The 27843-nt window shown below is 42.1% G+C and overlaps 1 protein-coding gene and 1 pseudogene across 1 annotated transcript in view; both read left to right on the forward strand.

The window, feature by feature from the left end:
- The window catches only part of PRRG1 (proline rich and Gla domain 1), a 151211-nt gene that overhangs the window by 97109 nt on the left and 26259 nt on the right, over positions 1-27843 (forward strand). The gene's annotated exons all lie outside the window — the stretch shown is intronic.
- On the forward strand, positions 10953-11523 carry LOC104847133 (ferritin heavy chain-like; annotated as a pseudogene).

Raw genomic sequence — 27843 nt, forward strand, 5'->3', positions numbered from 1 at the left:
CTTTCTCCACTGGTATTTTGAGGACTGGGAGGAAGGAAGGAGGAAGGGGTCAGATGTCTCTAACTTAACTAGTATTGCTGTAACCCCTTCTTGACTAATTCTTTGGTGAGCCTAATTGCAAGTTGGGTTGCGGAATACACATAGTATTCTTCAAGGAGCCCTGGGACAAGTCTCCCCACAACACAGTTCCCAGGAATGGGAGTTACAGCTCTGCGTTGGCTTCTTTTGACCCCTTCTCCAACTAGCTTCCACCATGGCCTTACATACCTCACCTCCTTGTTGTTGGGGCCTCTTTGCTTGGTAAGCAGCCTGCTGGCTCAAGCTTTCCACAGTGTCCACCTAACCTAATGGGAAAGTCCTATCCCCTTGTTTTAACCATTGGCAAGGGTCTGCTGCATTGCTGACTCTGTTCTCTATCCTGCTTTTCCCTCAAACCCACCATGCCCTTTTCATGGGCATGTGGGGAAGAGTTCGGCAGATCACCTAATGCACTGCCTGAGCAGATGCCCATTTGGGTATTGAGATGTCAGTGTTCACTTCTTATAGATATCATGAATCTGGCTTTCTTGTAGCTCCCCTCAGTAGACCAAAGTCTTAGGGCCCAGATATTATCTTTGAATCTATGGAACTGTGGCAAGCTAACCTAGAAGTTACAGTAGTAATCTTTGTGGCCCTGCCAGCCATCACGCAGCTGCTTTAGGATGGCTCCCATAACCAATGGTGAGCTGTAACCAGTCAGTGGAACAGATCATAATAAAACCCTCACACTCAAATTGGGATTTGAGTAGAACTCTAGGGCAGCAACTTAACTTGGTAAATGTTTAGGGCATCTATTATTTCATCTGAAAGATGGGAGAGAAGTTAGCTATGAATTTAGACAACAGGGGGATACCTATTAGCCAAGGAATTGCACTCTTTAGCCTAATACATCCCCCCACGTGTCTGTCAGTTTGTCATACTGTGGGGGCTTGCGTGTTGCTGTGATGCTGGAAGCTTTGCCACCGGTATTCAGATACCAGCAGGTTCACCCATGGAGAACTGGTTTCAGCTGAGCTTCCAGACTAAGACAGACTAGCAAGGAGGACCCAGCAGTCTACTTCTGAAAAGAATTAGCCAGTGAAAACCTTATGAATAGCAGCAGAACATTGTGTGATATAGTGCCGGAAGATGAGCCCCTCAGGTTGGAAGGCACTCAAAAGACAACTGGGGAAGAGCTGCCTCCTCAAAGTAGAATTGAACTTAATGACGTGGATAGAGTCAAGCTTTCAGGACCTTCATTTGCTGATGTGGCACGACTCAAAATGAGAAGAAACAGCTGCAAACATCCATTAATAATCGGAGCCTGGAATGTACGAAGTATGAATCTAGGAAAACTGGAAATTGTCAAAAATGAAATGGAACGCATAAACATCGATATCCTAGGCATTACTGAGGTAAAATGGACTGGTACTGGCCATTTTGAATCAGACAATTAGCTGGCACCCTGAATTTGGACTTGTAGCCTCCTAGACTGTGAGAGATTGATCGAACATGCAATCAGGATGCACTGATAATTATTGGAGATTGGAATACAAAAGTTGGAAACAAAGAAGGATCAGTAGTTGGAAAATACGGCCTTGGTGATAGAAACGATGCCAGAGATCATAGAATTTTACGAGACCGATGACTTCTTCATTGTAAATACCTTTTTTCACCAACATCAACAGCAGCTATACACATGGACCTTGCCAGGTGGAATACACAGGAATCAAATCGACTACATCTGTGGAAAGAGATGATGGAAAAGCTCAATATCATCAATTAGAACAAGGCCAGAGGCCGACTGTGGAAAAAAAAGACAGACTATCAATTGCTTATATGCAAGTTCAAGTTGAAACTGAAGAAAATCAGAGCAAGTCCACGAGAGCCAAAGTATGACCTTGAGTATATCTGCACCTGAATTTAGAGTCTATCTCAAGAATAGATTTGACGTGTTAAACACTAATGACCAATGACCAGACGATTCTGGTCAAGGACATCATACATGAAGAAAACAAGAGGTCATTGAAAAGACAGGAAAGAAGGAAAAGACCAAGATGGATGTCAGACTCTGAAACTTGCTCTCAAACATTGAGCAGCTAAAGCACAAGGACGAAATGATGAAGTAAAAGAACTGAACATAAGATTTCAAAGGGTGGCTTGAGAGGGCAAAGTATTATAATGACATGTGCAAAGATCTGGAGATAGAAAACCAAAAGGGAAGAATGCACTCGGCATTTCTCAAGCTGAAAGAACTGAAAAAAAAAATTTCAAGCCTTGAGTTGCAATAGTGAAGGATTCTATGCGGAAAATATTAAACGACTTGGGAAGCATGAAAAGAAGATGGAAGGAATACACAGAGTCATTATACCAAAAAGAATTAGTTGACATTCAACCATTTCAAGAGGTAGCATATGATCAGGAACCAATGGTACTGAAGGAAGAAATCCAAGCTGCACTAAAGGCATTGGCAATAAACAAGACTCCAGGAAAAATTGATGGAATATCAATTGAGATGTTTCAGCAAACGGATGCAGCGCTGGAAGTGCTCACTGGTCTATGCCAAGAAATTTGGAAAACAGCTACCTGGCCAACTGACTGGAAGAGATCCATATTTATGCCTATTCCCAAGAAAGTGATCCAACTGAATGCAGAAATTATCAAACAATATCATTAATATCACATGCAAGCAAAATTTTGCTGAAAATCATTCAAAAGCAGCTGTAGCAGTATCTCGACAGGGAACTGCCAGAAATTCAGGCTGGATTCAGAAGAGGACGTGGAACCAGGGATATCATTGTTGATGTCAGATGGATCCTAGTTGAAAGCAGAGAATACCAGAAGGTTGTTTACCTGTGTTTTATTGACTATGCAAAGGCATTTGACAGTGTGGATCATAACAAATTATGGAAAATGTTGCAAAGATTGGGAATTCCAGAATACTTAATTGTGCTCATGAAGAACATCAAGAGGCAGTTGTTCGGACAGAACAAGGGGATACTGAGTGGTTTAAAGTCAGGAAAGGTGTGCATCGGGGTTGTGTCCTTTCACCATACCTGTTCAATCTATATGCTGAGCAAATAATCTGAGAAGCTGGACTATATGAAGAAGAACGGGGCATCAGGACTGGAGGAAGACTCATTAACAACCTGAGATATGCAGATGACATAACCTTGCTTGTGGAAAGCGAAGAGGACTTGAAGCACTTACTGATGAAGATCAAAGACCACAGCCTTCAGTATAGATTATACCTCAACATAAAGAAAACAGAAATCCTCACAACTAGACCAATAAGCCATATCATGATAAATGGAGAAAAGATTGAAGTTTTCAAGGATTTCATTTTACTTGAATCTACAATCAATAGCCGTGGGTGCAGCAGTCAAGAAATTAAAAGACGAATTGCATTGGGCAAATCTGCTTCAAAGGACCTCTGTAAAGTGTTGAAAAGCAAAGATGTCACCTAGAAGACTAAGGTGACCCTGATCCAAGACATGGTATTTTCAATCACATCGTATGCATGTGAAAACTGGGCAATGAATAAGGGAGACCGAAGCAGAATTGATGCCTTTGAATTGTGGTGTTGGCGAAGAATATTGAATATACCATGGACTGCCAAACGAATGAACAAACCTGTCTTGGGAGAACAACAACCAGAATGCTTCTTAGAAGCAAGGATGGCGAGACTGTGTCTTATGTACTTTGGACATGTCGTCAGGAGGGATCAGTCCCTGGAGAAGGACATCATGCTTGGTAAAGTACAGGGTCAGCGGAAAAGAGGAAGACCCTCAAAGAGATGGATTGACACAGTGGCTGCAACAATGGGCTCAAACATAACAACGATTGTGAGGATGGAGCAGGACTGGGCAGTGTTTCTTTCTGTGGTACATGGGGTCACTATGAGTGGGAATTGACTTGATGGCACCTAACAACAACAAAAATCCTAATACATTAAATCCCCTTCCAAAAGATGAAGAGGAGGAAGAAAAAGGTAAAACCACTCATTCTAGGATGAGGTTGAAATGTTATAAAATGATGTAATTTCCAGCAGAAAATACCATTTGTTTTTCTTTTTTAATGTTTCCTATCTTTTTTTTTAATCTTTGTACATAATAGTGTAGACTATGAGTTAGGGCCACAGATAGGCTACCAAATAATACAAATAATTATGAATTGTGAAAAAATGTAGCTACTTTGATATACGTTTTCTAGCAAGTGGATAACAAAACCCAATAAATGTTACTGTATTTCATCAGTTCCCTGATTATTTATTCACGTTTTAACTTTTTCAGAAATAGAAGTAGAGCTCATAATCGATGACATTTCATAGATTAAATGAAAGAATTTGTTTTTTTGTACCTAAAAATTGGTTCACTTTCCAATTCATGGCATAATGTATTTGATAAAATAGAGGAACCAATCACCAACTCTGCCCACTCCTCGGAGATTCTTATCCTGTAGATGGGGGAGGGCACTGCTAATAATCAATTTCTGTTACAGTGAGTAGCTGCTGATTCCTTTAATATTGGGAGTTATCACTGTTTGACTCTTTCCCCCAGTGTTAGGGCACAGTCCCCCAGGGCAGGGTTTCTGACCGTGGCTCTCATGGTTGGAATATCATTGACTATAGAATTAAGATTCAATTGAATCACTTCCAAGGTACAACAAAAACAGTGGCAGAGGAAACTGGAACTTTGCTATAGCTGTATATTGTTGGTACCCTAGGTCTGGGTACCATCAAGCTAAAACAAGGAATCTAGTCCTGCACTGCATATATAGCAGCCAGTCCATCCAAAGAGGGCTCTGTCTTTTCCTGAGTTGTCTGCTGTAGAGTCACACTAATGCCATAATTTAAAATGGTATTATTTGAATGCTAAAAAATTACTCAATTCCTACAACTATTATTTGATAGCAATCACTGCTCATCATGAATAGACCATAGGCTACTTTTTCCATTCCATCCCATTGTTGAAGAAGGACACGTAGAATAGACTCCTCTTATCTTTACAACTGATAGGATCCATGAAAACTAAATAGGTCAACTTCTTCATTTCACAAATGAGGAAATACAGCCCCAGAAAAATTGTTAATGTTATCACAAGATACTGATCAAGCCCAGAATAGGACCCAGGTCTCCTAATACAGTGTCTTTCCCCCTCCACTGAACACAACGCCTTCCTAATTGGTGATAGTCATGTCAGGGGCTTTACAATGGAACAATTAGCTTCAGGCTTCTTATGGTGGTCCTTATTAGACTATTAGTAAAGGCACACCAACATAATACCTATTCACACACACATATGATACAGAAGGAAAAATTGGTGGCTGGTACCTAATCTCAGCTATATTTTTTAAAAAGCTGCTTTAGGATTTGCAAAATGATTTAGAATAACAGCCATTAGGACAGGCAGATCAGGTGATATTCTTTCCATCTTTGTACAATTATTGTGAGTGCCAAAAAGACCAGTGACACTCCTGAGCTCTGACTGGAACTGAAACTTGTAACTTTTGATTCCTAATTCAGTCCACATTAGCATTATACCTTGGAGGTGACATGTGGGGCACAAGTCTTGAAGAGAAGGAAATCAAATAGAATTTACAATATAATTGGGCCAATTTGGAAGGAATATATAGATAGGCCTAGATTTCCTGTCATTATCTGAGAAGTGGCAACCTGAACTTTTAGACATCTTTGAACTTGTTTAGTTTGATGGCAAGATTACTTTCAAGGGAGCTATTTTTAAGCTAAATAAACTGATGACAAGCCTTCATTAAAAGCTTAGAATAATGTCAGAACAGGGAGAGGAGATGAAAAAGAGGGGAGTCCTATCTAAAGTAAATGAAACTTTTGAATTCTACATTTTTTCATTTTTTATTACTTTGAAGGATGAATTACTTTTTAAAGATTCAGGTGCATACTAATAAGTAAAATGGGTTAAACTAATAAAAATTATAATTCCGCCAACAAGCGGCCATCTAAGATACATCAATTGGTCTCAACCCACCTGGAGCAAAGGCAAAGGAAGAACACCAAGGTCACACGACAACTAAGAACCCAAGAGACAGAAAGAGCCACATGAACCAGAGACCTACATTATCCTGAGACCAGAAGAACTAGTTGGTGCCTGGCCACAATCGATGTCTGCCCTGTCAGGGAGCACAACAGACAACTCCTGAGGGAGCAGGAGACCAATGGGATACAGACCCCAAATTCTCATGAAAAGACCATACCTAATGGTATGATTGTGACTAGAGGAATCCCAGAGACAATGCTCCCCAGAACTTCTGATGGCACAGGACAGGAACCATCCCCGAAGACAAATCATCAGGCATGAAAAGGACTGGTCAGTGGTGGGGGAGAGAGATGCTGATGAAGAGTGAGCTAATTAAATCAGGTGGACACTGGAAAAAAAAATTATAATTCCTCATAAACCTAAATTTCATATTAGTTTTGCATTAAAACAGTTCTGTTTTGTCTTTTAAAATATTTAAATTCAGGGAAAACTCTAGAAAAGATAGAGATAACTATTTACTGGAAATTTCAATGTATTTTTTATTTACCATAAACATTTTTTTGGTATACACCACTCGATCTGCTTTCTGCACTCTGCCACCTCTTACACACTCCCCTCCATTATCCTAGAGATGTCTGTGCATTGCAGTTGACCATTGATTCCCCTATCATCAACAACCCTGGGCAGAACAGAAAGTAATTGCCTGAATTAATTTATTCTAAGTCACTAACAGCTGCTTTTGAATGATCTTCAGCAAAGCTTTGCTTGCATGTGATATTAATGATATTCTATAATTTCCACATTTGGTTGGATCACCTTTCTTAGGAATAGGCATAAATATGGATCTCTTCCAGTTGGTTGGCAAGGAAGCTGTCTTCCATATTTCTTGGCATAGACAAGTTAGCAGTTCCGGCGCTGGATCCGTTTGTTGAAACATTTCAATTAATATTCTGTCAACTCCTGGAGCCTTGTTTTTTGTCAATGCCTTCATTGCAGCTTGGACTTCTTCCTTCAGTACCATGGGTTCCTGATCTTATCATTGATGATATCAGATCGATCCTGGATGAAAGCAGAGAATACCAGAAGGATGTTTACCTGTGTTTTATTGACTATGCAAAGGCATTCAACTGTGTGGACCATAACAAATTATGGATAACATTGCAAAGAATGGGAATTCCAGAACCCTTAATTGTGCTCATGAGGAACCTGCACATGCACATAGATCAATAGGCAGTTGTTTAGCCAGAACAAGGGGAGACTGAGTGGTTTAAAGTCAGGAAAGGTGTGCAGCAGGGTTGTATCCTTTCAGCATACCTATTCAATCTGTATGCTGAGCAAATAATCTGAGAGGCTGAAGAAGAATGGGACATTGGAGGAAGACTCATTAACAATCTTCTTTATGCAGATGAGACAACCTTGCTTGCTGAAAGTGAAGAGGACTTCAAGCACTTACTAATGAAGATCAAAGACCACAGCCTTCATTATGGATTACACCTCAACATAAAGAAAACAAAAATCCTCACAGTTGGACCAGTAAGCAACATCATGATAAATGGAGAAAAGATTGAAGTTTTCAAGGATTTCATTTTACTTGGATCCACAATCAACAGCCATGGAAGCAGCAGTCAAGAAATCAAAAGATGCATTGCATTGGGCAAATCTGCTGCAAAAGACCTCTTTAAAGTGTTAAAAAATAGAGATGTAACCTTGAAGACTAAGGTGTGCCTGACCCAAGCCATGGTGTTTTCAACTGCCTCACATGCATGTGAAAGCTGGACAATGAATAAGGAAAACCAAAGAAGAATTAATTGATGCCTTTTAATTATGGTGATGTGAAGAATACTGAATGTACCATGGACTGCCAAAAGAATGAACAAATCTGTCTTGGAAGAAGTACAACCAGAATGCTCTTAGAAGCGAGGATGGCAAGACTGCATCCTACATACTTTGGACATGTTGTCAGGAGGGATCAGTCCCTGGAGAAGGATGTCATGTTTGGCAGAGTACAGGGTCAGCGGAAAAGAGGAAGACCCTCAACGAGGTGGATTGACACAGTGGCTGCAATGATGGGCTCAAGCATAACAACAATTGTGAGGATGGCGCAGGACCGGGTAGTGTTTTGTTCTGTGGTGCATAGGGTCGCTGTGAGTTGGAACCACCTTGACGGTACCTAACAACAACAAGTCACTAACAAAGATAATGTTACCCAGTTGGGGTCCATGCCCTGGAGCAGTCGAGCCAATGAAACATACTCCAAGTCAGAAAGAGTGAGAAAGTTTATTCAGGAAATGTATTCATCACCAGGGACCAGGCAACAATACAGGCTGGCTCTATGGAGTCCAAAAGAGCTATTTTTACATCAGAGCTTATTTATCATTTTGGCAAGGATTACCTAATGTTATTAAGCATGCCCACAGGTGGTTGTATACATCACAAAACAACTACAAGCAGCTCTTTATTAAACTAAAGATATGTATGTCGGACATCTGGACTCTAATCTGTATGTTTGTAACAGGCTGAAAAAAACTTACATAAGAATCTCTTGGCTAGTGGAACTGGCCTGCCAAGTCCACTCTGACTGAGATAAGGAGCAAGAAAGAAAATTGCAGATCAAAAGTGCCAGGCAGCCTTCCTACCCATTTCTCAAGAGAACAAAGAGGAGAGAGACCATGGCCGCAGGAGCTGAGAGGGCTCCGTACCCCTTTGGAAGACACCAGTGCAGCTGGTGCAATAAAAAATCCTTATAGATTACTTAGAGCATCATTATGGCATTAGTTATGTCAAGCTCTCAATTACCTGTTTTGAACAGGAGAAAACATGTTGAAAGGTGTTAGGGTCACAAGAAGTATGGCAGACATTACTGATTATTACTTCAGCAGCCATTTCACCCCTTCTTGCTTGCTAAGAGAACACTAATGTTGGGGGAGTGACAACATTCCCAGTTTCTAGGAATGAATCATGATTAGTCTAAGTTAGTTATGGCAATACTGTTCCCTTTTCAAGCTGTTTAAGGTAGAAGGTTAGATTTTTTTTTAGTCTTTTCTAAGTAGGAATTTAGTGGTATCAATTTCCATCTAAGAAATGTTTTGGCTGTATCCCACAAATGTTGGTCAGGGGCTTTCATTTTCATACAGTTTGAAATAATTTCTAATTTGCCTTTGATCTCTTCTTTGACTCATGCTTTATTTAGATGTGTATTATTAGTTTCTAAATATTTGGGGATTTTTTACTTATTGGTCTATTAATGACTTCTAATTTAATTCCATTGTGGTCAGAGACCATATTTTGCAGTATTTGAATCCTTTTTAAATTTATTTATGCTTATGTAATGGCCCAGAACATGGCCATTCTTGATAAATGTTCCATGTGCACATGAGAATGTCTTTCTAAAAGAATATGTCTTAAAGTCTTCTCATCTGTCTTTTGAGTACTATTTCTTCCTTTTCTTTTTATTCCTGATTATAGCAAGTAATACCCAATAGGTTGCCTGCAGAAAGGAGAACTGTGTGGTTTTTGAACCATGTGAATATAATGCCCATTCATAAAATAAATATTTGTATTTTTTGATGTCAAAAAGAGTATAATTGAATCCTGGAGGTGGACTAAATATGAAAATTATACACACATGTAAAAGAGGGTATCAACAGCACATGGAAAACTGTGAGGAATTCATGGAAAATAGAAAAAGTAGATGCTATCATATTGGTAAATTCAGAGGATTTAAAATACCTGCATAGAAAACTGAGTATGTTCAGAGAAACTTCAAAAACAGAGTAAACGAAATCAAAGCACCGGAGTGCATTCTGAGTCAATCGTGAGATTAAAGAGCTACTCTCTGAAAACTAGATCAGTTTGTCACTGCCTTCCTGTGACCCTTCCCACCCCTCGTTACACTAGGCAGTAAACTCCAGTGGCTGTGACCCCTGCTTAATCCCTAAAATCAAACTCCAAAGACAGTGAACTAACTGATTGGGAAGGGATCCCAGCTTAGAGCAGGGCTTGAGACGACTACAGAACTACATAGCAGACTTGTAGGGGACTGAAAACAGAAGTGCACATCAACCTATAAGGAAATACACTAACGTCTTCCAGTACCAGAGAAATGGCCCGCTTATTTTGCCATGTGGAAGGGCCTCTACCCTACCTGCTAGCTGCGTGCTGCATATCCCAAAGGGAGAAGACCTCTGTTTCATTGACACATCCTGCTGTCAATTCAAAGAAGGGGCTGACTGGGGAAATGGATATCACAATTGCCAATTAAATCCACACTAATTACCTATACTAATCAAATGAACCCTTTATTGTACATTTATATGAATGTACACAGGTTTGCTAGGTATACGAAAAAAAGGAAAATGATGAATAACCAAAATTCATTATGGGGGGAGGGAACAGATATAATACAGGGAAGAGAACTGTATAGACAAGTTGAAATTCATTTTCTCAGGTATTAAAAGATGACAATGGGTTTATAAAATAAGAATAGGCTTCTATAGAAGGCAGCAATGAGAGAGTAAGAGAAAGTTCTCAGAAACTAGGAGCACTATTAACCAAATTAAAAAGTCAGTTGAGGCTGACAGTGCACAGACACCAGGGTACCTGCTCCATGGAACCTGGCGCTTGTGCCCCTCCTGCCATTCCGGGCCCGCGTTCTAAACCCTCCCCGCCCCCCATAAAGGACCCGTCATCCGGGTCCCAATCCCTCCTTATAACGGCCCATCATCCGGGTCCCAGTGCCCCCTTTAGAAAGCCCCCCGCCAGCCAGGTCCCAACTCCGCCGTCCAGGTCCGAGTCCCGCCATCCAGATCCAGATCCAGATCTCGCCCGCGGTCCTCGCCCACCCTGGGGACGACTCGTGTTCCCCGCCGCGCCCGCCGCCCGCCACCCGCTCGGCTCTACCTGCACCCTCGCCCTCGTCGCCTGGCCCGTGCTGCCCACCATGGCGACCGCGCCGTCCTCGCAAGTCCGTTAGAACTTCCACCAAGAGCGCAAGAGCAACATCAACTGGCAGATCAACCTGGAGCTCTACACGTTGTACGTGTACCTCTTCATGGCCCACCACTTCGACGGCGACGACGACGTAGCCCTGGAGAACTTCCCGACATATTTTCTGCACCAGTAGCACAAGGAGCGCGAGCACACGGAGAGGCTGCAGAGGCTGCAGAACCAGCACGGGGGCCGCATCCAGCTCCGCGACATCAGGAAGCCCAACCTGGACGACTCGGGCAGCGGGCTCAACGTGATGGAGTGCACCTTCCGCCTGGAGCAGAGCGTCAACCAGAGTCTCCTGGACCTGCACCAGCTGGCCACCGACAAGGGCGACGCGCAGCTGTGTGACTTCCTGGAGAGTCACTTTCTGCATGAGCAGGTGAAGGCCATCAAGGAGCTGGGCGACAACGTGACCAACCTGCACGAGCTGGGGGCCCCGGACACCGGCCTGGCCAAGTACCTTTTCTACAAGTTTACCCTGAGCGACAGCGACGAGGACTGAGCCTTAGCACCGAGGGACTTCCATGGTCCTCGGTGCCGCGCAAGGATGCTGCGGTTACAACACGTTCAGTTCTCTTTCCTTTCTCTTCCAAGTCTACCGTTTCCTCCAATAAAGTGACTTGGTTCCAGAGTTAAATAAAGGTCTCCTGGTGATTCTTGTCTGCACAACACTCCCAACTTTGAAAAACAGGGCAAATCCCAATGCAGTGGTCCAGGAGTCCCACCCATCCATGCCGCAACCTCATGCAGCTCAGGATCTCCAAGGGTGGAGGGAGGGAAAAGGTATTTCAGGTGAGCCTGGAAAATACAAAATTAATCTTCCCTTTACAAGGAAGGTGGGGTGGTGCCTGGGTGAATGTGCATGCATGAAAGGATGAGAACATGACCTGGAATTCATGACAGTAGTTGCCTCCAGGGGTGGGGGAGTGGAGTGTGAAAGGAATGGGATTGGGCAGGGATTAAAATAAAGGGAGTCTTTAACTTAGACTACAGAGAACCCTGGTGGTGCAGTGATTAAAAGCTGTTGACTGCTAACCAATTGGTTGCCAATTCAAACCTACCAGCTGCTTCCTGGGACAACGATGTGGCAGTCTGCTTCATAAAGATTTACAGCCTTGGAAACCATGTGGGGCAGTTCTACTCTGTCCTATAGGGTCATTGTGAGTCAGGAATCGACAGCAGTGGGTGCATGTTAACTTAGTCTAAAATGTTTTAGCTTATTAAAATACGCAAATGTTAATGTTTGCTGATTCTAGGTGGGAAAATGTGGGCCCCATAAGCAGGTATGGCAGAATACCTCTGACAATCTCACCCTGGACTTATGTGGGCTTCCCCATAGCAATAAGGTGACTTCCTCTGTTCACTGGTAGCAGGCAAGCATGCTGCAGTTACACACCTTTTCCAAGTCTACCATTTCTTCCAATGAAGTGATTTGGTACCAGAATTAAGTAAATAAAGGTCTCCAGGTCATTGTTGTGTATGCAACACTCTCAACTTTTAAGAACAGTGCAAATCCCCATGCAGTTTTAAACTGGTCCTGCTATGAGGGCCGTGCCTTAAAATTGACAAGGCGTTCACTTATACAGGCAGTCCGCCGTATCCGTGGGTTCTGCATCCACAGATTCAACCAACCGCATATCGAAAATAATTGGGAGAAGGGGAGGAGCTCAAGGGCCTGGGGGCAAGGCGGAGGGCAGCACAAGGCAAGCCCAGGGTTCAGCAGGAGGAATACGAGGAACCCGTGTGTAGTTGTGAAGGAGAAAGCGCCCGGAGGGGTAGAGGCAGCTGCATCCCGACACAGCTGCGCCCCAACACAATTTGGACAAGTGAGGACACTAGAAATGGAGTCGCGAACTTTTAACAGTCAGATGCTTCTTGGCCTGCCCGAGGCTCTGGCCAAGCATGCTTGCCAGCAGACGTCTCTCTTGGAAGGAGAGAACAATGTTGGCATGCCAGGACCTAGCACTCTTTCCAAGTGTATGTGAGGTGTCCAAAGTCACCCAGGACCTCCTACTGGAAGGACCCCTGGCTCGCAAGAGGCCCAGATGAGGCTGTCCTTCAAAGTGCCTGTTCCAGTGCCTCATGTGTCCGCCCTGACCTTGCTGGCCATCACTAATGCACTTCAAAGCGAAAACACTGTTCATCCCTGTGCAGTGTGTGTGTGTGTGTGTGTATAGTATGCCATTTTGTATAAGATACTTGAACATCCGTGGATTTTCTGTAATAGGGGTCAAAGGCTGTGACACTGAAGATGGCTAAAAGCCCGGAAGTGGGCCTGCTGGCAGAGCAGGTGTGACAGCAGAAAGCTGCTGCTGGGAAAGCTGAGCAGGCTGTTCCACTGGCAATGAGTTGGGTCATTAGCAGCAGAGAGGCAGACAGAGGGGAGGCTGAAGGCAGAGAGGTGTGCATGGCTGAGAGAGGGGCCTGCTTTTAAGCACACCTGAGAGCAGCTGAGAAAGTTGTCCTGGTTGGAAGCTGTTCTGCACAAAGAAGGGAAGGATATGCTCTCCACCTCAGGGGAACCTTCTAAACTTCCCCTGTGTGCTTTCTGATACTGATTCCAAGTTATTCCTGTTATTTCCAAGTTGATCCTGATCTCGAGTTGTAGCCTATTGCTTGCCTAACAAACCACATAACTATGAGTATGGTCTGTGAGTTCTTTGTAGCCATTGCAGTGAATTATAAACCCAGCAGAAAAGTAGAGAGTTCCCTGGGGGAAAGGCTGTTGTGATTTTACCCAGTGTCCCTCTGCCCCCCTTCCACTTCCACCCCCACCTCCGTTTTTCTGTAGCGTTGCATCTGTGTCCCGTGATCATTTCTGTTCATCTACAGGTATTAAAGTTGTGTACTTTCACATAAAACATGATTAAAAAAAAGAGGAAGGCCCTCCGTGAGAGAGACTAACATAGTGGCAGCAACAATGGGCTGAAACATAGTTACGATTGTGAGGGCGGCGTAGGACCAAGCAGTGTTTTATTCTGTTGTACATGGGGTTGCTATGAGTTAGAATTGACTTGATGGCACTTAACAACAATGGGTTGACGGTGGTGCTATTTATTAATGTTGACTCACAATGAGGCAGATTTTGGAGTTAGAATTGTGGTTTCAGACCCTGGTTTCCTTCAGTTGTTCCCTCTCTTCCCTGTCGTCGTTGTTCCAGGAAAGGCAAAACCACACGAATGCTGTACACAAATTCTGCTGGACCCTCTTGAGCAATAGAAACTCACTGGGAAAATCCCCCACTTCCAAACTTCACTAGGTAGGATCTGAGCTGATTCATGAAAGATTGTGAAACATGCTCAGCTCTGCTCTTTCCAATTGTAAAGAGAGTCCTCTAGGCCCTGACGCTCAAATTCTATTCATAAATGCTGGTGAGAAAATTCCAAACAGAAAAGCACACGTTTCATAAAAGAGCAACGGATATTCTTTGATGGAATCTTCCACGTATTGAATTTTGTTCTAAAACTCACCTACCATGATGAAACAGCCTTCCCTCCAATCGCCTCCCTCTGTAATGGTTGTCAGACCTCTCCGGCAGCTAGAGTAAGTTTATCATTTTTGTAATTTTAGCCTGATCTAAAATTGCTGAGACCCTTTAATGACTCTTCTCCATTAAGTAAATTTTTTACATTATGTTTAAGATTGATATAAAAACGTGATTTGGTTATTATAGAATTTTGTGTCGCTGTATGCATAATTGTCAACCACTAATTGTCATTCCGGTTTTGGGTAATTGTCATTCCTTCCAAAAGCAAACAGTTTAAAACTGTTTGCACTTTTGAAATACCTCTTGGTTGCTTCCAATAAGATAAAGAACTACTTAAATAGCTTACAGACACAAACTTGGTTTATTTTAAGGACAATTAGTATATGGGTCTTGATTTCAAGTGAATTTTTCAGCTACTCTGTGGATCTCAGGGGAAGAAAGATAGTCTACTAAAGAAATAAATTGGTTACATTAATTGAAAATATTTAACATGTAAAGGGAGACAGCTTGCTTTTGACTACATATTAAAAATGATTGAAAAGGAAAGAGGGCAAATTGGTTCAAAATTATAATATGTAACAAGACACATTGTCCCTAGGCTTGGTCCGATGCCATGCCTCTCGAGTTCAAAGGCAAGCTCCGCCATTTACATGTTAAATTACCTTGAGTTTATTATTTTTTAACCACTCTATGCTCCATTTCATTATTTGGGAAGTGGGCATGATACTAGTTCCCACGTTATTGAGCATGGTGAGGAAGAATTGATTTACTGTGGGCAAAGTAAAATTTGGTTTTGTAATTCCATTTTTGCCTAAGTTTTGTTTTTAACCCCTCAGAATAAACGTGTGATTACTTTCTTTAAAGATTTTTTGTTTTGGGGGGCCAAGGGAAAAAAGAGTATTAGTCTGTAAAATTTTTATTTCCCAGCATGCCAAATAAACCAGCCAGACATGTAGAAAATAATCATTTTCTTGTATATTGTCGATGCTCGATTATCACAAAATGATGGGGATAATATAAAAGAGATATTTGTTTATTGATATTATCTATGGTTAGCATTGTATAATTATTCAGAAATCAGTTTTATTTATTGGCGTTCTTGAATAAGTTGAAGGAAGTCGTGATCTGGGAGAGTGGAAGGAGAAAGGGAGAACTCTTATCTACAGATAAAATAATTGTCTATCAGCCAGATACTGTGTAGGTCATTCATAAGTACGTGATTCAGAATTTGACTCCAGCTCTGTTTCTGTTCAGTTTGATTACAAATTTGTAAAGAACGTTGGTTTTATGTAGGGGTGAGATTGTGAGGTGGTATAAGCATGCAAGTAGATAAAAAAAAGTTTTAAATGCAGCAAACCAGAATGATTATAGTGGTTATATTGTGATTATATCTTTGTGATAGAACCATAAGTCATTAGGTTTCTTTTTTATATGTTTCTGCATTAGTAAAATTTTATGCCATTAGTGTATATTTATAATAATAATAGAAAAAAACTTAGAATTGACAATCCTAAAAATGACAATTATATAAAAAGCTGATAGTATGCAATTTCAGGAGCACGTTTATTATTATTTGTGGCTTTAACAAACAAATTTATTCTCTCATAGTTTAGGAGCCTAAAAGTTCAAATTCAGGGTACTAGCTCCAGGAGAAGGCTTTCTCTGTCAGCCCTGGAGGAAGGTCCTTGTCATCAATCTTCCCCTGGTCTAGGAGCTTCTCAGTGCAGAGACTCCGCTGCACTCCACTCCTAGCACTTCTTTCTTGGTGGCAAGAGGTACTTATCATTCTGCTAGCTTCTTTCTCCTCTTAAAGGGTGATGCAGGCCATATCCCAGAGAAACTCCCCTTAAATCGGATCAGGGCTGTGACCTGAGTAAGGATATTGCATCCCACCCTAATCTTCTTCTTCTTCTTTTTTTTAGTGTGCTTTAGGTGAAAGTTTACAGCTCAAGTTAGTTTCTCATACAAACATTTATACACACATTGTTATGTGACCCTAGTTGCTATCCCTGTAATGTGACTGCACACTTTCCTCCTTTCCAACCTAGATTTTCCATGTCCATTTAACCAGCTCCTGTCCCTTTCTGCCTTCTCATCTTGCCGCCAGACAGGAACGGCCCGTTTAGTCTTGTGTATCTACTTGAACTAAGAAGCACACTCTTTACAAGTATCATTTTATCTTTTATAGTCCAGTCTGTTTGTCTGAAGATTTGGCTTCGGGAATGGTTTGAGATCTGGGTTAACAGAGAGTCCAGGAGCCATGTCTTCTGGGGTTCCTCTAGTCTCAGTCAGACCATTAAGTCTGTTCTTTTTACTAGAATTTGAGTTCTGCACCCCAGTTTTCTAATGCTCCGTCAGGGACTCTGTTGTGTTTCCTGTCGGGGCAGTCATTGGTGGTAGCTGGGCACCATCTAGTTCTTCTGGTCTCAGGCTGATGGAGTCTGGTTTATGTGGCCCTTTCTGTCTCTTGGGCTCATGTTTTCCTTGTGTTTTTGGTGTTCTTCATTCCCCTTTGCTCCAGGTGGGTTGAGACCAATTGATGCATCTTAGATCACTGCTTGTTAGTGTTTAAGACCCCAGACCTCTCTCTCCAAGGTGGGATGAAGAGTGTTTTCTTAATAAACTTTGTTATGCCAATTGACCTAGATGTCCCCTGAAACCATGGTCCCAAGACTCCTGCCCCTGCTACACTGTCCCTCAAAGTGTTTGGTAATGTTCAGGAAACTTGTAGCTTTTGGTTTAGTCCAGTGGTATTATTCTTTAAAATGCTTCATACATCTGTATTTCATGCATTTTAACCTGTGATTTTATCAACAAAGTGAAGAAACAACCTACAGAATAGGAGAAGCTTTTTTGGAACCATATCTCAGGTAAGGGTTTAATATCCAGAATATATAAAGAACTCCTACAACTTAACAACAAAAAGATAAGCAACCCAATCGAAAAATGGGCAAACGATCTAAATAGACATTTAATCAAGGAGGACACACTAATGGCCTATAAACCCCCCCCCCCGCAAAAAAACACTACTGGCCTATAAGCACATGAAAAGATGCTTAACATTATTAGCCATTAACCAAAAAAAAAAAAAAACCTTGCTGTTGAGTCAATTTCGACTCATAGTAATCCTATACGACCAAAACCACAATGAGATACCACATCATTCCCACTAGGTTGCCTAAGATTAAAAAAAAAAAAAAAAAAGGAAAATTACCAGTGTTGGTAAGGATGTGAAGAAATTGAAACCCTCATCCACTGCTAATGGAAGCGCAAAGTGGTACAGCTACTGTGGAAAACCATACAGCCATTCCTCCGAAAGTTAAATATAAAGCTACCGTATGACTCAGCAATTCCACTCTTAGGTATATACCCAAGAGATTTGAAAGCATCAACAAGAACAGACACATGTACACCAATGTTCATTGCACAACTATTCACAATAGTGAAAAGGTGGAAACCCAAATGTCCATTGACAGATAAATGAATAAACAAAATGTGGTATATACATACAATGGAAGAGAAATGAAGTCCTGATATATGCCACAACATGGATGAACATTGAAAACATTATGCTGAGTGAAATTAGCCAAGAGCAAAAGGACAGATATTGTATGATTTCAATTATATGAAATACCTAGAATAGGCAAAGGTATAGAGATTAGTTTAAAAGTGATTATCAGAGGTGGAAAGGACAGAGAAAGGGGGGAATCACTGTTTAGGTAGCACTGAGTTTTTGTTTATGAGTATGGAAAATCTGGCAATGGATATTGGTTATGGTAGTGCAACATGATTGATGTAATTGGTTTTATTGAATTGTGCATGTGAAAAGTGTTGAATTGGCAAATGCTGTATTCTTTATATTTTTACAGCAATGAAAATTTTTTGAAAAAAGAGTAGCAATTTAAAAAAGTTTAATATTAGTGAAATAAATGACTCATTTGAGGATTTCAGTTCTTTGGTATTGTCAAAATGAATGTTGTATATAAGTTATACTTCTGACAATTTTGGTTTATTTTATTATTGAACCTTGCATATTTTCATCTGCTTTTTAAGGTGTAATTCACTGTAAATAGGTACATAACTTTTAGTAAATCATACGCTATCTCTTATAACCAAAAAAACCTACTGTCATCGAGTCGATTCCAACTCATAGTGACTCTATAGGATTGAGTAGAACTGCCCAATAGGGCCCCCACATGTCTGTCAGTTTATTGTACTGTGGGGGCTTACGTGTTGTTGTCATGCTGGAAGCTGTGCCACTGGTATTCAAATACCAGCAGGGTCGCCCATGGAGGACAGGTTTCAGCTGAGCTTCCAGACTAAGACAGACTAGGAAGAAGGACCCGGCAGTCTACTTCTGAAAAGCATTAGCCAGTGGAAACCTTATCAATAGCAGTGGAACATTGTCTGATATAGTGCTGGGAGATGAGGCTCCCAGGTTGGAAGGCACTCAAAAGATGACTGGGAAAGAGCTGCCTCCTCAAAGTAGAGTCGACCTTAATGACGTGGATAGAGTCAAGCTTTCGGGACCTTCATTTGTTGATGTGGCACAACTCAAAATGAGAAGAAACAGCTGCAAACATCCATTAATAATTGGAACCTGGAACGTACGAAGTATGAATCTAGGAAAATTGGAAATCGTGAAAAATGAAATGGATCACATAAACATCGAAATTCTAGGCATTGGTGAGCTGAAATGGACTGGTATTGGCCATTTTGAATCGGACAATCATATACTCTACTATGCTGGGAATGACAGCTCGAAGAGGAACGGTGTTGCACTCATCGTCAAAAAGAACGTTTCAAGATCTATCCTGAAGTACAGCGCTGTCAGTGATAGGATAATATCCCTACTCCTACAAGGAAGACCAGTTAATACGACTATTATTCGAATTTACGCACCAACCACTAGGGCCAAAGATGAAGAAATAGAAGATTTTTATCAGCTGCTGCAGTCTGAAATTGATCGAACATGCAATCAAGATGCATTGATAATTACTGGCGATTGGAATGCAAAAGTTGGAAACAAAGAAGGATCAGTAGTTGGAAAATATGGCCTTGGTGATAGAAACAATGCCAGAGATCGAATGATAGAATTTTGCAAGACCAACGACTTCTTCATTGCAAATACCTTCTTTCACCAACATAAATGGCGACTATACACATGGACCTCGCCAGATGGAACACAAAGAAATCAAACTCACTACATCTGTGGAAAGACGATGGAAAAGTTCAATATCATCAGTTAGAACAACACCAGGGGCCAACTGTGGAACAGACCATCAATTGCTCATGTGCAAGTTCAAGCTGAAACTGAAGAAAATCAGAGCAAGTCCACGAGAGCCAAAATATGACCTTGAGTATATCCCACCTCAATTTAGAGGCCATCTCAAGAATAGATTTGACTCATTGAACACTAGTGACCACAGACCAGACGAGTTGTGGAATGACATCAAGACATCATCCATAAAGAAAGCAAGAAGTAACTGAAAAGACAGGAAAGAAAGAAAAGACCAAGATGGATGTCAGAGGAGACTCTGAAACTTGCTCTTGAGCGTCGAACAGCTAAAGCAAAAGGAAGAATTGATGAAGTAAAAGAACTGAACAGAAGATTTCAAAGGGCCTCTCGAGAAGATAAAGTATTATAGTGACATGTGCAAAGAGCTGGAGATGGAAAAGCAAAAGGGGAGAACACGCTCGGTGTTTCTCAAGCTGAAAGAACTGAAGAAAAAATTCAAGCCTCGAGTTGCAATAGTGAAGGATTCTATGGGGAAAATATTAAAAGACGCAGGAAGCATCAAAAGAAGATGGAAGAAATACACAGTCATTATACCAAAAAGAATTAGTCGATATTCAACCATTTCAAGAGGTGGCATATGATCAGGAACCAATGGTACTGAAGGAAGAAGTCCAAGCTGCTCTGAAGGCATTAGTGAAAAACAAGGCTCCAGGAATTGATGGAATATCAATTGAGATGTTTCAACAAACAGATGCAGCACTGAAGGTGCTCACTCGTCTATGCCAAGAAATATGGAAGAGAGCTTGCTGGCCAACTGACTGGAAGAGATCCATATTTATGCCTATTCCCAAGAAAGGTGATCCAACCGAATGTGGAAATTATAGAACAATATCATTAATATCACACGCAAGCAGAATTTTGCTGCAGGTCATTCAAAAATGCCTGCAGCAGTATATCAACAGGGAACTGCCAGAAATTCAGGCCGGTTTCAGAAGAGGACGTGGAACCAGGGCTATTGTTGATGTCAGATAGATCCTGGGTGAAAGCACAGAATACCGGAAAGATGTTTACCTGTGTTTAATTGACTATGCAAAGGCATTCGACTGTGTGCATCATAACAAACTATGGAAAACACTGGGAAGAGCGGGAATTCCAGAACACTTAATTGTGCTCATGAGGAACCTTTCCATAGATCAAGAGGCAGTTGTTTGGACAGAACAAGAGGATACTGATTGGTTAAAATCGGGAAAGGTGCACGTCAGTGTTGTATTCTTTCACCATACCTATTTAACCTGTATGCTGAACAAATAATACAAGCAGCTGGACTATATGAAGAAGAACGGGGCATCAGGATTGGAGGAAGACTCATTAACAACCTGTGTTATGCAGATGACACAGCCTTGCTTGCTGAAAGTGAAGAGGACTTGAAGCACTTACTTTAGATCAAAGATCACAGCCTTCAGTATGGATTGCACTTCAACATAAAGAAAGCAAAAATCCTCACAACTGGACCAATGAGCAACATCAGGATAAACGGAGAAAAGATTGAAGTTGTGAAGGATTTCATTTTACGTGGATCCACAATCAACAGCCATGGAAGCAGCAGTCAGGAAATCAAAAGATGCATTGCATTGGGCAAATCTGCTGCAAAGGACCTCTTCAAAGTGTTGAAGAGCAAAGATGTCACCCTGAAGACTAAGGTGTGCCTGACCCAAGCCATGGTATTTTCAATCGCATCATATGCGTGTGAAAGCTGGACAATGAATAAGGAAGACCGAAGAAGAGTTGACGCCTTTGAATTGTGGTGTTGGCGAAGAATATTGAATATACCATGGACTGCCAAAGGAACGAACAAATCTGTCTTGGAAGAAGTGCAGCCAGAATGCTCCTTAGCGGGAAGGATGGTGAGACTGCATCTTACATACTTTGGACATGTTGTCAGGAGGGATCAGTCCCTGGAGAAGGACATCATGCTTGGCAAAGTACAGGGCCAGCGGAAAGGAGGAAGACCCCTAACGAGGTGGATTGACACAGTGGCTGCAACAATGGGCTGAAGCATAACAACAATTGTAAGGATGGCTCAGGACCGGGCAGTGTTTCGTTCTGTTTTGCATAGGGTCGCTATGAGTTGGAACCAACTCGACAGCACCTAACAACAACAACAAGCCCCATAGGGTTTCCAGGGCTATAAATCTTTACGGGAGCAGACTGCCACATCTTTCTCCCATGAAGCAGCTGGTGGGCTCAAAGTACCAAACTGTTGGTTAGCAGCTGAGTGCTTTAACCACCGTGCCACAAGGGCTACTTATAACATGTTAAAATTAATCTTAAAATCGCAGAATGTTGGAGTTATAATGTATGTTTTAGATGATCTAGTTCAGGGGTGGAAAATGCATGGTTTTGAGTTACTTTTATGCCCACAGAGTACTTTAAAAGACTATATTACTAGGTACATAAAATATGTGGCTATAAAGCAAACAGCTTTAGTGCAGATAGCCTTAGGTTGGACCAGATTCAAGGATTTATGTAAATGCCACTCCCCTTGAGACATCTGGTTTTGCAAACCCTGATCTAATCCAACAACCTCTGTTTTCCCTTTTTTTGCAATGACCTAACTCCCTTCCTTACCTCCACTTTTTCCAATTTGGCTTCCAGGGGTGTCTTCCCTTGATGCCAGATATTTGAAATCATCAGTGACCTTCAGTGCCTGCAAATAAATATGATTTTGAGAAAGTACTTGACTGAGATTAAGCATTGAAAAAGCAGAGTCAGTAGCGTTGGGATTGGGTCTGGTCTGTGTACCAGGGTAGATTAATTAGTCATTTTGAAGCAGAGTCTTGATTTTGATGTAAGAAAATTTTAATTTTTTTATATTTTCATCCAATTTTTTGATTACCATATCATGTGGAACAAAACAGAAAGAGTGCCCTTCCACCCAATAAAAAGGCAAGAAAACAAATAAAATTTCTGCAATAGAAATGAGTTGCTTTGTCTATCCAACATTCCGTATTCTTTTGGGCAATTAGTCCTTCATTAGTTTTAGAAAATTCTCAGCACATTTCTCTTAAATTATTACCTTCACTGTAGTTCTTCTCTGGAGCCCTGGTGGCACCAGTGGTTAACCATTCGGATGCTGATCAAAAGGATCCTGCTGGCACAGTGGTTAAGAGCTCCGCTGTTAATCAAGAGGTGGGCAGTTTGAATGTGCTAGCCGCTCCTTGGAAACCCTATGTGGCAGTTCTACTCTGTCCTACAGGGTCTCTATGGGCTGAAATTGTGTCACATGTGCTAACATCCCATTGATATGTTGTCAAATTCTATTGGCTAGAATATTGTTAAGAATTTTTGCATATGCATTCATGAAGGATGTTGTTGTTGTCAGGTGCCATTGAGTAGGTCACAACTCACAGCGACCCTGTGTACAACAGAGTGAAACCCTGCCCGCTCCTGTGCCATCCTTACAATCGTTGTTATGCTTGAGCCCGTTGTTGCAGCCACTGTGTCCATCCATGTCGTTGAGGGTCTTCCTCTTTTCCACTGACCCTGTAGTTTACCAAGCATGATGTCCTTCTCCAGGAACTGATCCCTCCTGATAACGTGTCCAAAATATGTAAGACGGCGGTCTGGCCATCCTTGCTTCTAATAAGCATTTCTGGTCATGCTTCTTCCAAGAAAGATTTGTTTGTTCTTTTGGTATTCCATGGTATATTCAATATTTTTCGTCAACACCACAATTCAAAGGTGTCAATTCTTCTTTGGTCTTCCTTATTCATTGTCCAGTTTCCCATGCATATGATGCGATTGAAAATACCATGGCTTGGGTCAGGCACACCTTACTCTTCAAGGTGACGCCTTTGTCTTCCAAAACTTTAAAGAGGTCCTTTGCAGCAGGTTTGCCCAGTGCACTGTGTCTTTTGGTTTCTGGACTGCTGCTTCCATGGCTTTTGATTGTGGATCCAAGTAAAATGAAATCCTTGACAACTTCAGCCTTTTCTCCATTTACGATGATATGGCTTATTGGCCCAGTTGTGAGGATTTTTGTTGAGGTGTAATCCATACTGAAGGCTGTGGTCTTTGATCTTCATCAGTGCTTCAAGTCCTCTTCACTTTCAGCAAGCAAGGTTATGTCATTTGCATAACGCAGGTTGTTAATTAGCCTTCCTCCAATCCTGATGCCCCATTCTTCTTCATGTAGTCCAGCTTCTCGGATTATTTGCTAAGCATACAGATTGAATAAGTATGGTGAAAGGATACAACCCTGACACACACCTTTCCTGACTTTAAACCATTCAGTATCCCCTTGTTCTGTCCAAACAACTGCCTCTTGATCTATGTACAGGTTCCTCATGAGCACAATTAATTGTTCTGGAATTCCCATTCTTTTCAATGTTTATCCATAATTTGTTATGATCCACACAGTCGAATGTCTTTGCATAGACAATGAAACACAGGTAAACATCCTTCTGGTAATCTCTGCTTTCAGCCAGGATCCATCTGACATCAGCAATGATATCCATGGTTCCACGTCCTCTTCTGAATCCGGCCTGAATTTCTGGCAGTTGCCTGTTGATATGCTGCTGCAGCAGCTTTTCAGTGATCTTCAGCAAAATTTTGCTTGCGTGTGATATGAATGATATTGTTCGATAATTTCTGCATTTGGTTGAATATTGTTCGATAATTTCTGCATTTGGTTGGATCACCTTTCTTAGGAATAGGCATAAATATGGATGTCTTCCAGTCAGTTGGCCATGTAGCTGTCTTCCAAATTTCTTGGCATAGATGAGTGAGCACTTCCAGCACCTTTTCCGTTTGTTGAAATATCTCAATTGATATTCTGTCAGTTCCTGGAGTTTTTCATCAATGCCTTCGGCGCAGCTTGGAATTCTTCCTTCAGTACCATTGGTTCCTGATCATATGCTACCTTTTGAAATGGTTGAACATCGACTAATTCTTTTTGGTATGATGACTGTGTATTCCTTCTATCTTCTTTTGATGCTTCTCATGTCGTTCAATATTTTCCCCATAGAATCCTTCACTATTGCAACTCGAGGGTTGAATTTTTTCTTCGTTTCTTTCAGCTGGAGAAATGCCGCATGTGTTCTTCCCTTTTGGTTTTCCATCTCCAGGTCTTTGCACATGTCATTATAATACTTGTCTTCTCAAGCTGTCCTTTGAAATCTTTTGTTCAGTTCTTTTACTTCAGCATTTCTTCCTTTTGCTTTAGCTGCTCGAAGTTCGAGAGCAAGTTTCAGAGTCTCCTCTGACATCCATCTTTGTTTTTTCTTTCTTTCTTTCCTGTCTTTTCATGACCTCTTGCTTTCTTCATGTTTGATGTCTGTCTTAGTTATCTAGTACTGCTGTAACAGAAATACCGCAAGTGGATGGCTTTAACAAAGATACATTTATTCTCTCACAGTCTAGTAGGTTAAAAGTCCAAATTCAGGGTGTCAGCTTTAGAGGATGGCTTTCTATCTCTCTCGGCTCTGGAGGAAGGTTCCTTGTCATCAATCTTCCCCTGGTCAAGGAGGTTCTCAGGTGGAGGGCACGCTCTGCTGCTGGTGCTGCTTTCTTGGTGGTATGATTTCCCCCACTTTCTGCTTGCCTCCTTTTCCTTTAATCTTCTGAGAGATAAAAGGTGGTGCAAGTCACATCCCAGGGAAACCCTCTTTACCTTGGATCAGAGAGGTGACCTGATTAAGGGTGGTGTTACAATCCCACCCTAATCCTCTTTGACATGAAATTGCAATCACAAAATCGAGGACAACCAGAGAATACTGGTAATCATGGCCTAACCAAGTTGATATGCACATTTTTGGGGGGACATAATTCAATCCATGCCATTCCACCCTTTGGCCCCCCAAAACTCACATTCTTGCAACATGCAAAACATATTCATCCCATCATATCACAGCAAAAGTCTGTACTCAAAATCCAAAAATTCCTCTTCATCCGTGAAATTTAGAATACAAGCTATCCGCTTCCAAAGGTACAATGGCAGAACAGGCACAAGCTAGACATTTCCATTATAAATGGGAGAAACTGGAGGGAAAGAAGGGATAACAGGCACCAAGCAAGTCAGCAGAACACATTACATTAACCCTCAAGGCTTTGAAAATAATCCTCTGCTCTCTGAGACAGTTTACACAATGGCCCTGCTCTCCAGACTCTAGGTACTTTCCACACACTCTGGATCCTTAGTGGAGGCCCCTAGGCCCTGGGCTTCAGCTCCGCCTTCCAGGCCCACTGGGACAGCAACTCTGCTCCCTAGGCTTTAGGCGCACCATTCTCCTAGTCCGACAGAGTGGCAACTCCACCCTTAGAAACACCAGAGGCTGTGGCTCCACCCTTTGAAACCCCTGAGGTCATGGCCATACCTTTTGAAACTGAGGCAGCTCAGCTCCTTGTGTTCCTTGTCTCTTCAGCTTTTGTTTCCTGGTTTCTTGGCCTCTGGACTCCCCAGGCCTCACACCTGCACCTGCCCTGCTAGGGCAAGTATTCCAAAGCTCAGTAGCTCCACCAATAAGTGCTTGGAGCTACCCCCAGTCCGCCAGGAAGCCTCCTGCACACAGGCACTCAGCTTTCTGGCTCCATGGGTCGGCAAGTCTAGCTCCACCAGTAAGTGCCCAGAGGCACCCCACTCCACCGGGAAGCCTCCTGCGCACAGGCACTCAGCTCTCTCTCTGGGTTGGCTCCAGCGCCATCTCACGCTGGTCTCCTGGTTCTGCTGCTGCTGGTTCTCTGCTGTTGTCACTTCTCTGCCACTGCACGTTCTCTGCTGTGCTGGTCCTCTGCCGCTGTTGCAACTCTATCCATTCACAGTTTCAAAACCGTTTTAGGTATCTGTTAGAGCAGTACCCCACTCTCTCGGTACCAAATTCTGTCTTAGTTATCTAGTACAGCTATAACAGAAATACTATAAGTGGGTGGCTTTAACAAAGATAAATTTATTCTCTCACAGTCTAGTAGGTTACAAGTCCAAATTCAGGGTGTTAGCTCCAGGGGACGGCTTTCTGTCTCTGTTGCCTCTGGAGGAAGATTCCTTGTCATCAGTCTTCCCCTGGTCGAGGAACTCTTCAGGCGCAGGGGTCCTAGGCCCAAAGGAGGCACTCTGCTCCTGGTGCTGCTTTCTTGGTGGTATGAGGTCCCCAACTCTCTGCTTGCTTCCCTTTCTTTGTATCTCTTGCGAGATAAAAGGTGGTGCAGGCCACATCCCAGGGAAGCTCCCTTTACCTTGGATCCAGGAAGTGAATTTAGTAAGGGCGGTGTTACAATCCCACCCTAATCCTCTTTAACATAAAATTATAATCACAAAATGGAGGACAACCACAGAATACTGGTAATCATGGCCTAACCAAGTTAATATACACATTTTTGGGGAGACATAATTCAATCCGTGACAATGTCCTTGATGTCATTCCACAACTTGTCTGGTCTTTGTTCATTAGCATTCGAGGTGTCAAATCTATTCTTGAGATGGTCTCTAAATTCAGGTGGTATATACTCAAGGTCATATTTTGGCTTTCGTGGACTTGCCCTGGTTTTCTTCAGTTTCAACTTGAACTCGCATAGGAGCAATTGATGGTCTGTTCCACAGTTGGCCCCTGGCCTTTTTCTGACTGATGATATTGAGCTTTTCCATGGTCTCTTTCCACAGATGTAGTCGATTTGATTCCTGTGTATTCCATCTGAAGAGGTCCATGTGTATAGTCACCGTTAATGTTGGTGGAAAAGGGAATTTGCAGTGAAGTAGTTGTTGGTCTTGCAGAATTCTATCATTTGGTCTCCAGCATTGTTTCTATCACCAAGGCCATTGTCTTAGTCATCTAGTGCTGCTCTAATAGAAATACTACAAGTGGATGGCTTTAACAAAGAGAAGTTTATTTTCTCACAGTGAAGTAGGCTAAAAGTCCAAATTCAGGGTATCAGCTCCTGGTGAAGACATTCTTTTCTCTGTCAGCCTTCTCATCAATGTTTCCCTGGACTAGGGGCTTCTTCACGCAGGGCCCCTGAGTCCAGAGGACCGGCTCTGCTCCTGGTGCTTCTTTCCTGGTAGTATGAGGTCCTTAACTCTCTGCTTCCTTCCATTTCCTTTTATC

The sequence above is a fragment of the Loxodonta africana genome, chromosome X (assembly GCF_030014295.1).
Source record: "Loxodonta africana isolate mLoxAfr1 chromosome X, mLoxAfr1.hap2, whole genome shotgun sequence".
Classification (NCBI taxonomy): Eukaryota; Metazoa; Chordata; class Mammalia; order Proboscidea; family Elephantidae; genus Loxodonta; species Loxodonta africana.